The 9,643-nt window shown below is 35.6% G+C and overlaps 1 pseudogene; it reads right to left on the reverse strand.

The window, feature by feature from the left end:
- Positions 1–276: 276 nt before the first annotated feature.
- On the reverse strand, positions 277–8,453 carry LOC125420523 (NAD(P)H-quinone oxidoreductase subunit 1, chloroplastic-like; annotated as a pseudogene).
- Between the last annotated feature and the right edge of the window lie 1,190 nt (positions 8,454–9,643).

Below are 9,643 nucleotides of genomic sequence, written 5' to 3' on the forward strand. Positions count from 1 at the left end.
AAGTCAGGATCACCAATCAACCAATCTTGGGGTAAATGGATGCTTCTGCTTCTGTTTATTTCTACTCAACTCTCAAACTCTTATACATAGAAAATGAGACTCAATATCTTTACTATGAATTTATATAGAAGTTGTTCCCTTTCACTCATCCAACGATCTAGTTTAGTTCATCAATCCGAATAATGAATAAAAAAATGAAGATATCTACTCAATTCATTCTACCCCTTTCCTAGAAAGAAAAGAATAGAGAGGAAGGAATAGAGAAAAATTTATGTCTCAACGAATCACACGTAGAGATATTGATAACACACATAAAGGTAATGGTATTTCATAACTAATTGATTAAGGAGCAGTTTGTAGACCGCCTAAAAAAGAATATTTATTATTTGACCCGTATCCTGACATAAGAAGTCCAATGGGAGCAATATTGGAAATGGCAATCCATAAAAAAACACCGATATTAAGATCCGCTAAAACAAGGTGATAGCCAAAAGGAACTAGTAAATAGCTTACTAAAATTGATATGACTGCTATGGATGGTCCGATACTAAATAAATGGGTATCTCCTCCCGACGGAAGAAGATTTTCTTTGAAAAGAAGTTTTGTCCCATCTGCTAGAACTTGAAGAACTCCCAAAAGGCTAGTGTATTCATGTCCAATACGTTGCTGCAGTCCTACGGATATTTTTCTTTCTAACCATACAATTACCACTACACTTATTGTGATTCCCAATACAAGAGTAAAAATAGGAATAAAGGCTCATATAATTCCGTAGACCTCTTTGAAAAACTCCAATCAAGAAAAATAATTGATATCTTGTACTTCTATCGTATCAATTATCATTTCAACTATCAACTTCTCCCATAATGATATCTATGCTACCTAGTATCGTCATAATATTAGCTAATATCATTCTTTTAACAAACTGAGGAAGAATGTGCAAATTGATAAAACCTGGCGGGCGAATTTTCCATCTCCAAGGAAAACCACCCTGATCCCCTATCAGAAAAATTATCAATTCTCCTTTTGCGGCTTCAACTCTAACATAGAGTTATTGTTTCGGTAATTCAAATGTAGGAGAAGGTTTTTTACTAATAAATCGATATTCAAAATCATTCCATTTGGGATTTTTTTTCTCTATCAAAGTATCAAATTTCTAAATTCTCATATGGCCCTCCCGGAATTCCTTCCAGAGCCTGTTGAATAATTTTTATGGATTCTGTCATTTCACCAATTTAGACTAGATAACGATAATGAATCTTCTTCTTTTTGCCACTGGACTTCCCAATCAAATTCGTCGTAACACTCATAATGATCAACTTTATGAAGATCCCAATTGATGCGAATCCAGCCGAGACTGCTCGACCGCCAACCCGCTGGGGTGTTGACCCAATACAAATGAAGGTGGGACCGATCACTAGGGCCCAAGCCAAGAAGTTCAAGGACAATCTTGCTGTCTTCATACAAGGAATAAGTCATAGTCAAGAGGGGTTGGCCACATCTAAAGAACAAAGGCCTGTTTTACTCATACAAGCAATAGAAGCCAAAACAGGGTCGGGTGACGTTTTTGGTGATAATAAGGAGGCCGGGTTGTATGATTTGAAACCCCATATTTATGGGTTCAATTCATATGGAGGATGAGTAATAGAAACCAGCCAAAGCAGCTTCAAAGCCGACCAACAAGGTGGTTTGCGCACAAGGAGAAGGAAAGGCCGGATTTGCTGTATTCCTTGCTGGCTTTACTGTATTTTACTGTATTAGCCTTTTCTCATACTTCCAAGCAAGGGCAACGTGAGGAACTTCACAATAAGCTTATTTGGCATCCTACAAAGCATATTGAAGCTGATTTGGAGCTCACTTTGGTCAAAGATTGGTCAAAGTCAATTTAGTCAAAAAAGCTAGTGTTTTAGTTCCCTAATTTTATTCTACTTTTTGTTTTAGGAAACTACCATTATTTTTAGTTTCTATTTATTTATTTTCTGGACAAATAAGATTGGGAAAGTTATTATTTTATTATTTTCATTGTAAATTAATTAATTCCTAATTCAAAATAAAGGAATTAATTAATCCAAATTAGATTAGGAAAAGGAAAGTTTCGGCCAAGGTAGACTTCTTCATTGTGTGGCCGGTTTTTCCTAGGGTTTTTAGGGTTTATTTTGTTTCTTTCAAAGCCTATTTAAAGGCTTTTTTCCATTAATAATATAACTTTGAAAACTTTGATTTGATTAAGAAAATACTTGTGAGATTAATTATCTATTTGTTCGTTGAGAACACCTAAAACACCATTAGAGAATTGGTTGTTTTAGCTTGACTTATCAATAGGTTTTCCATCCCCTATTGTGGCGTCTACATTATACCAAGGTTTCTAACCACAGGTTGGTTAGGGGTTGAGGTCCATTCTATTAGAACTTAAACTTAATTAAAGATTCGGGCTAATATAATACGGGTTTAGGAGCAGGTCGTCCTAGGTTCGTATCATTTGGTATCAGAGCTAAAATTTTGTTCAGGTTTGATCTATCTTTATTTGCTTTATTTGTTTTTGTGTTATTCTGCAATTTTAGCATTAGGTTAAGGTTGCATCCATCCTATACACGTTCAGCATCTTAAAAAAAAAAAAAAAATTCATTCCTAGTTGAATTAGGATTTCCTAGTTTTATCGTATTTTTGTTTCCTAGTTTGTTGGTTGTCTTTTGTCATTGTTCTTGTTAATTTGGTTTTGTTGATTTTTTTTTTTTTGCTGTTTTATTCTTAAATATTTGCATTCATATATTCAAAAAAAAAAAAAAGAAGTTTGCGGCAACATTTAAAAAAAAAAAAAAAACTGCACATTTTGTTTATTTGAAGGTCACGGGTTTGGTGTTTGTTTTGGAGTTGGAATTGCAATTTTGGTAATTATTCTTGCTACTGCAGTTGTTTGTGTTCTGTGAGTGAAAAAAAAAAAAAAAGAGGTAAAGTCGAATATAAAAAATAAAAAAAAGATATTTCAGTTTGTTGGAGTTTGAGTTGTTTGCTGGAAATTTGTTAGAGCTGCTGGTTTTTGATTATTTATTCAATATTTGAGTTGCTGGGAAATTATTCTTGCTGCTGGATATTTGGATTTTGGGTGATTAAATTTTTTGGATTAAAATTAGTTAAAGGAATTGATACAAAACTTGAATTACAAGAACAACAACCAACACTTTTCTATATTTTTGTTCTCTTTGATTCTGGATCGTATTTGAATTTCTTTTACTGGAATTTTATTCTTGAACTCATTATTTTGTGTTTTCTTGTCTAGAAAGCTGAAAAATTAGGATTTGTTGGATTCTTTCGGTATTGCCTACTTTTTGCTACTGTTTTGTTGATAAGTTTAATTAAAACATACTAGTGATCTAATTGCTGTTTTGTGGGTGTTTTAATTAGAACTTTGAGATAATTCATTGAGTGGAAAAAGGCAAGAGTGTGTGAGCTTAAAAGAGGGTAAAAGCCGAAACTAGTGTGCAAACACGAGTGTCGAGACCTTGTTTGAGTGAAACACGTGAGGGAGTGAATATTGTGAGGATTTATTTTATTTTTGCAGTATTTTACTAACATGGCAAATTCTAGAATAAGAAGAGGGGATCCACCCTTGAGGATCAATGAGGAAGAGTCCATAGCATTCCATGGCGATGACCGAGCTACCGGGAGTGGAGACCAAGTGGACATGAGAGCTATTTTGGAATCAATACAGCGGGTTAGTGCTCAATTTGAGCATGTAAATCAAAGAGTGGGAAGACTAGAAGCCTCACAAGGAAGGCCGAATACATGAAATAGGCCAGAATTCCATGGAGGACGAGGAGGTCGCGAGAGGCCGAGAGAGGATTTTGATGAGGAGCCATTCGACGGTGATTTTGAGGAAGGTATGGACGAAACCTTTGCTGTCCAAGATAGAGCTGGCCGTGGGAGATATAGGAGGGAAGATATAGATGAAGATTTGGGAAATATCAAGGTTAATATCCCACCTTTTATGGGTAAAAGTGATCCCGAAGCTTATTTGGAGTGGGAAGAAAAAATGGAGATGATTTTTGACTGCCACAACTATTCGGAAAGTAAGAAGGTGAAGTTGGCAGCAATGGAGTTTGGCCATTATGCACTCCAATGGTGGATAAATGAGCAAAGCACCTGAAGAAGGGTTGGTGATGACTTGATTACAACATGGCGTCAAATGAAAGGAGCCATGAGAAAGCGGTTTGTGCCATCTCATTACCAAAGGTTGCTGCATCAAAGGCTTCAATCTTTGTCTCAAGGAAGTAGGTCCGTGGAGGATTATTACAAAGAGATGGAGATGTTAATGATGAGGCTGAATATGAATGAGGATAGAGAAGCAACAATGGCGAGATTTCTTGGTGGCTTGAACCGTGACATTGCCAACCAACTTGAATTACAACAATACTTGGAATTGGAGGAGATGTTGCATGTAGCCATTAAGCTTAAGAACCAATTCAAGAGGAGGGGTGTTAGTACACGGTTTAGAGGAGTTTCTAGCAGTGGAAGGACAAGTTCAAGTGGCTGGAAAAACAATTCCACTTATGAAAACAAGTTGAGGCCGAAATTAGGAGAAGAATCTACCAACCGGCCAAGAAGGGAGGTCAAGACCGAATCTGTCCAAGCACTTAGAGGTGAGATAAAATCTGATCCTAAACCTTAAAAATCTAGAGAAATAATTTGTTTTAAGTGCCAAGGAAGAGGACACATATCCAGCCAATGCCCAAATAGAAGAATCATGGTATTAAAGGGTGATGGTGAGCTGGAATCCGCAAGTGAAGAAAGTGGAGCTGAAACCGAGCGAGAGGAGGATTGCAATGAAGATGAAGCCGAACCTGTAGATACATCTAATGCTGAGTTGAGCTTGGTTTCAAGGAGAGTACTTGCTGTCTATAAAGATGAAGAGCAGATACAAAGAGAAAACATCTTCCATACTCGCTGCGAAATACAAGGTAAAATTTGTAGCATGATTATAGATAGTGGGAGTTGTACTAATGTGATAAGTAATATTGTAGTTGATAAATTAGGCTAGAAAACAATTAAACATCCAGAACCTTATAGATTACAATGGCTTAATGATAGTGGTGAGATGAAAGTAAACAAACAAGCCAAAGTAAAATTTAATATAGGTAGATATGAGGATGTAGTTTTATGTGATATTGTGCCTATGATTGCTGGACATATACTATTAGGTAGACCATGGCAATTTGATAAAGATGCTACTCATTTTGGTCGAGAAAATAGTATTATTTTCAGGTTTAAAGGGAAGAAGGTCAAGCTGGAACCATTATCTCCTAATGAGGTTCACAAAGACCAATTACAAATGCAACAAAGGAGAGAAGCCGAAAAACTAAAGGAAAAAGCAAGTATGGCACCAACGGCTTCACCATCCTTCCAAGAAGGTAAGATTGAGGTTGCTGACCAAGGTAAGGTTTCTAAGGTTCATATTAGGTGGAAAGACCAAGAAAAAGCCGAGAGAGGGGTGAGAAAAGAGAGCAAACCCGAGAGCACAAAAAAACTGGAAATTTCCGCCAATGAGAGCCAAACCTAGGAAAGAAAAAGAAAAGAAAGAAAAGAGAGGAAAAACCAGAATTTTTATTTGCGTTTAGGGGATATTAATAAGGTTATTGAGTGTAAGAAACCTTTGCTGGTCATGCTTTACAAAGAAAATTATTTTAATCATAAAACTAACTTTGGAGAACTTGAATTGCCAAGTTCAATGATTTCTCTTTTGAAGGAATTTGGAGATGTCTTCCCAAGTGAGATTCCAAGTGGACTACCACCTATTCGAGGGATAGAACATCAAATTGACTTTGTTCTAGGGGCTGCCATACCAAATAGACCAGCTTATAGGAGCAATCCCGAAGAAACAAAGGAGCTGCAAAAACAGGTAAGTGATTTACATGACAAAGGTTATATTCGTGAGAGTTTAGGTCTATGTGCTGTACCTGTTTTGTTGGATGATTGTAGGGCTATAAATAACATCACCATTAAATATAAACATCCCATTCCTAGGTTAGATGATATGCTTGATGAGTTGCATGGTGCTTGCATGTTTACTAAAATTGATCTTAGGAGTGGTTATCATCAAATTAGAATGAAAGAAGGTGATGAATGGAAAACCACATTTAAAACTAAATATGGGCTCTATGAATGGTTAGTTATGCCTTTTGGATTATCCAATGCACCTAGTACTTTCATGAGGCTTATGAATCATGTAATGCATCCATTTATTGGTAAATTTGTGGTTGTTTATTTTGATGACATTCTAATATATAGCCGAAATTTGGATGACCATGTGGATCAACTTAGGCAAGTTTTGCAAGTTCTTAGAAAGGAAAGATTGTTTGCTAACATTGAAAAATGTGATTTTTGCAAAGATGAGCATGTATTTCTAGATTTTTTTGTAATAGTGTTTGACCCAGGAGAATTGATTTGGTTGCACTTACGAAAGGAAAGATTTCCCGAACAAAGGAAATCAAAACTCATGCCGAGGGGTGATGGACCTTTCCAAGTTTTGGAGAGGATAAACGACAATGCCTACAAACTTGATCTACCAGGTGAGTATAATGTTAGTGCTACCTTAAATGTTGCTGATTTGTCTCCTTTTGCTGCAGGTGATGACTTCGATTTGAGGACAAATCCTTTTCAAGAGGAGGGGAATGATGCGAATCCACCCGAGACTGCTCGACCGACAACCCGCTGGGGTGTTGACCCATTACAAATGAAGGTGGGACCGATCACCAGGGCCCAAGCCAAGAAGTTCAAGGACAATCTTGCTGTCTTCATACAAGGAATAAGTCATAGTCAAGAGGGGTTGGCCACATCTAAAGAACAAAGGCCTGTTTTACTCATACAAGCAATAGAAGTCAAAACAGGGTCGGGTGACGTTTTTGGTGATAATAAGGAGGCCGGGTTGTATGATTTGGAACCCCGTCTTTATGGGTTCAATTCATATGGAGGATGAGTCATAGAAACCAGCCAAAGCAGCTTCAAAGCCGACCAACAAGGTGGTTTGCGCACAAGGAGAAGGAAAGGCCGGATTTGCTGTATTCCTTGCTGGCTTTACTGTATTTTACTGTATTAGCCTTTTCTCATACTTCCAAGCAAGGGCAACGTGAGGAACTTCACAATAAGCTTATTTGGCATCCTACAAAGCATATTGAAGCTGATTTGGAGCTCACTTTGGTCAAAGATTGGTCAAAGTCAATTTAGTCAAAAAAGCTAGTGTTTTAGTTCCCTAATTTTATTCTACTTTTTGTTTTAGGAAACTACCATTATTTTTAGTTTCTATTTATTTATTTTCTGGACAAATAAGATTGGGAAAGTTATTATTTTATTATTTTCATTGTAAATTAATTAATTCCTAATTCAAAATAAAGGAATTAATTAATCCAAATTAGATTAGGAAAAGGAAAGTTTCGGCCAAGGTAGACTTCTTCATTGTGTGGCCGGTTTTTCCTAGGGTTTTTAGGGTTTATTTTGTTTCTTTCAAAGCCTATTTAAAGGCTTATTTTTCGTTAATAATATAACTTTGAAAACTTTGATTTGATTAAGAAAATACTTGTGAGATTAGTTATCTATTTGTTCGTTGAGAACACCTAAAACACCCTTAGGGAATTGGTTGTTTTAGCTAGACTTATCAATAGGTTTTCCATCCCCTATTGTGGCGTCTACATTATACCAAGGTTTCTAACCACAGGTTGGTTAGGGGTTGAGGTCCATTCCATTAGAACTTGAACTTAATTAAAGATCCGGGCTAATATAATACGGGTTTAAGAGCAGGTCGTCCTAGGTTCGTATCACCAATGTATTCCGGAAGCCCGCAGCATTGGTCCTGATAAACCCAATTTATTACTTCCTCTGTACCAATAATGCCTACTCCTTCAACTCATTCTAAAAAAATCGAATTTTGAGCAATTAATTTTTGATATTCAGCGATTCCTGTTAAAACATAATCGCAAAAATCCAAACATCTATCTATCCAGCCATGAGGTAGATCAGCAGCTACTCCTCGAATAGATCATATATTAATTCTCTTTCTCAGAAAATATAGAAGAAAGGCGTTTGTGCACCAATATCTACCATGAAAGGGCCGAGCCATAGTAGATGAGAAGCTATATGACTCAACTCCAACATAATTACTCTGATATAGCTGGCTTTTTTAGGCATTTGAATATTTCCCAACTGCTCCAGACCATTTACGGTTATTGCTTCTGTGAACATATAGCTAAATAATCCCAACGCATTACATAAGGTAGATATTGTATAATTGTTTGGATTTTCACAATTTTTTCCATCCCGCGGTCTAAATAGCCCAATATTGGTTCACAGTCAATAACATCTTCACCATCTAGAGTAACAATGAGTTGAAGAACACCATGCATTGATGGGTGGTGGGGACCCATATTTACTACCATGAGGTCGTTTCTTGTAGCTGGTATATTCATAGGTTTTTCCTCAATTCAGTCTTTCATGAATTGCTAAAAACTAAAATTAGTTCATTAAAATTCAAATTCAAGATCTAGTAAATCAAATAATTCAAAATAAACTGCATTTTCAAATTAGCAAGTTTTTTATTCCCGAATATTCTATTTTTGCTTTTTCAAACTGATTAATTAATTCTTTATAACATATTCTATTTTTCTTTGACAAATAAGACGGCAGCCGTTGGCGTTTTCCTAAAATTTGACATAGGCCTCTTTGAGATAAATAGTCTTTTATGTGCAATTCTAAATGTGATGAAAGTTTTCGTAACCTATTTGTGAGGCGGTGTATTTGAAATTCAACAGATCCTACTTTTTCTTCTTGCGAAATAACCGAGATGAATGAATTTTTTACCATAAAATGAAATCTACCCCCCCACTTTGTTCCTACCCTTTTTTTAGTGTTAGGTGGTTTTATTGATCAATAATAATGCCATTCATTTTAATTTAGTATACACAATAGAATAATCTTAATTTTGTTAATAATTCCAAATTTGATCAAATAAAATTATATTCAAATAGGTATACCAAAATCATCTTTTCGGCACTCACAAAAGATAAAAATTTAGACCTAAAATAGAAAAAAGAAGATTTTGGTGATAATTTATAGATCTAATTGATATGTCAATGAATCATGTATCAGAATGAAATGTAAGCCAATGCATGTGTGCATTTCTTTGTTTTCATAGATCATACTACCGAAAATATAGGAAAAACAAATCTGCCATTACCTAACGAATTTTGAATCGCCGATACGTATGTATCTTTACCAGACTGAAATGACTGCCATTATGGGTATCAAACCAATATCGATTCATACAAGCTAAATCTTTCAATCAATAATTAGGCCAAAGAAAGAATTTTAATTTAATTAGTTTAGTTGTATCTCTTTTGCTTTTATCCAAAACTTGACTGTTTTCCTTCTTACCACTACAAAATGCTGCATTTCGAGGCATACCATTTCCATTCCTAGAATTAAAAGAAATTAGAATTCTCAATTCTCTACGAAGTCTAGGGGATAAAATTTTTTCAGGGACAAACAAATCATAATGATTGTTGTCTTTATTTCCAGTCATTTTTTGATATTTTGCAATCAATTCAGCAGAATTCTTGTTATCAACAGTGCTTTTTGTTAAGGACTTTTGATTTATTTC

This window comes from Ziziphus jujuba, chromosome 6 (assembly GCF_031755915.1).
Source record: "Ziziphus jujuba cultivar Dongzao chromosome 6, ASM3175591v1".
NCBI classification, from domain to species: Eukaryota; Viridiplantae; Streptophyta; class Magnoliopsida; order Rosales; family Rhamnaceae; genus Ziziphus; species Ziziphus jujuba.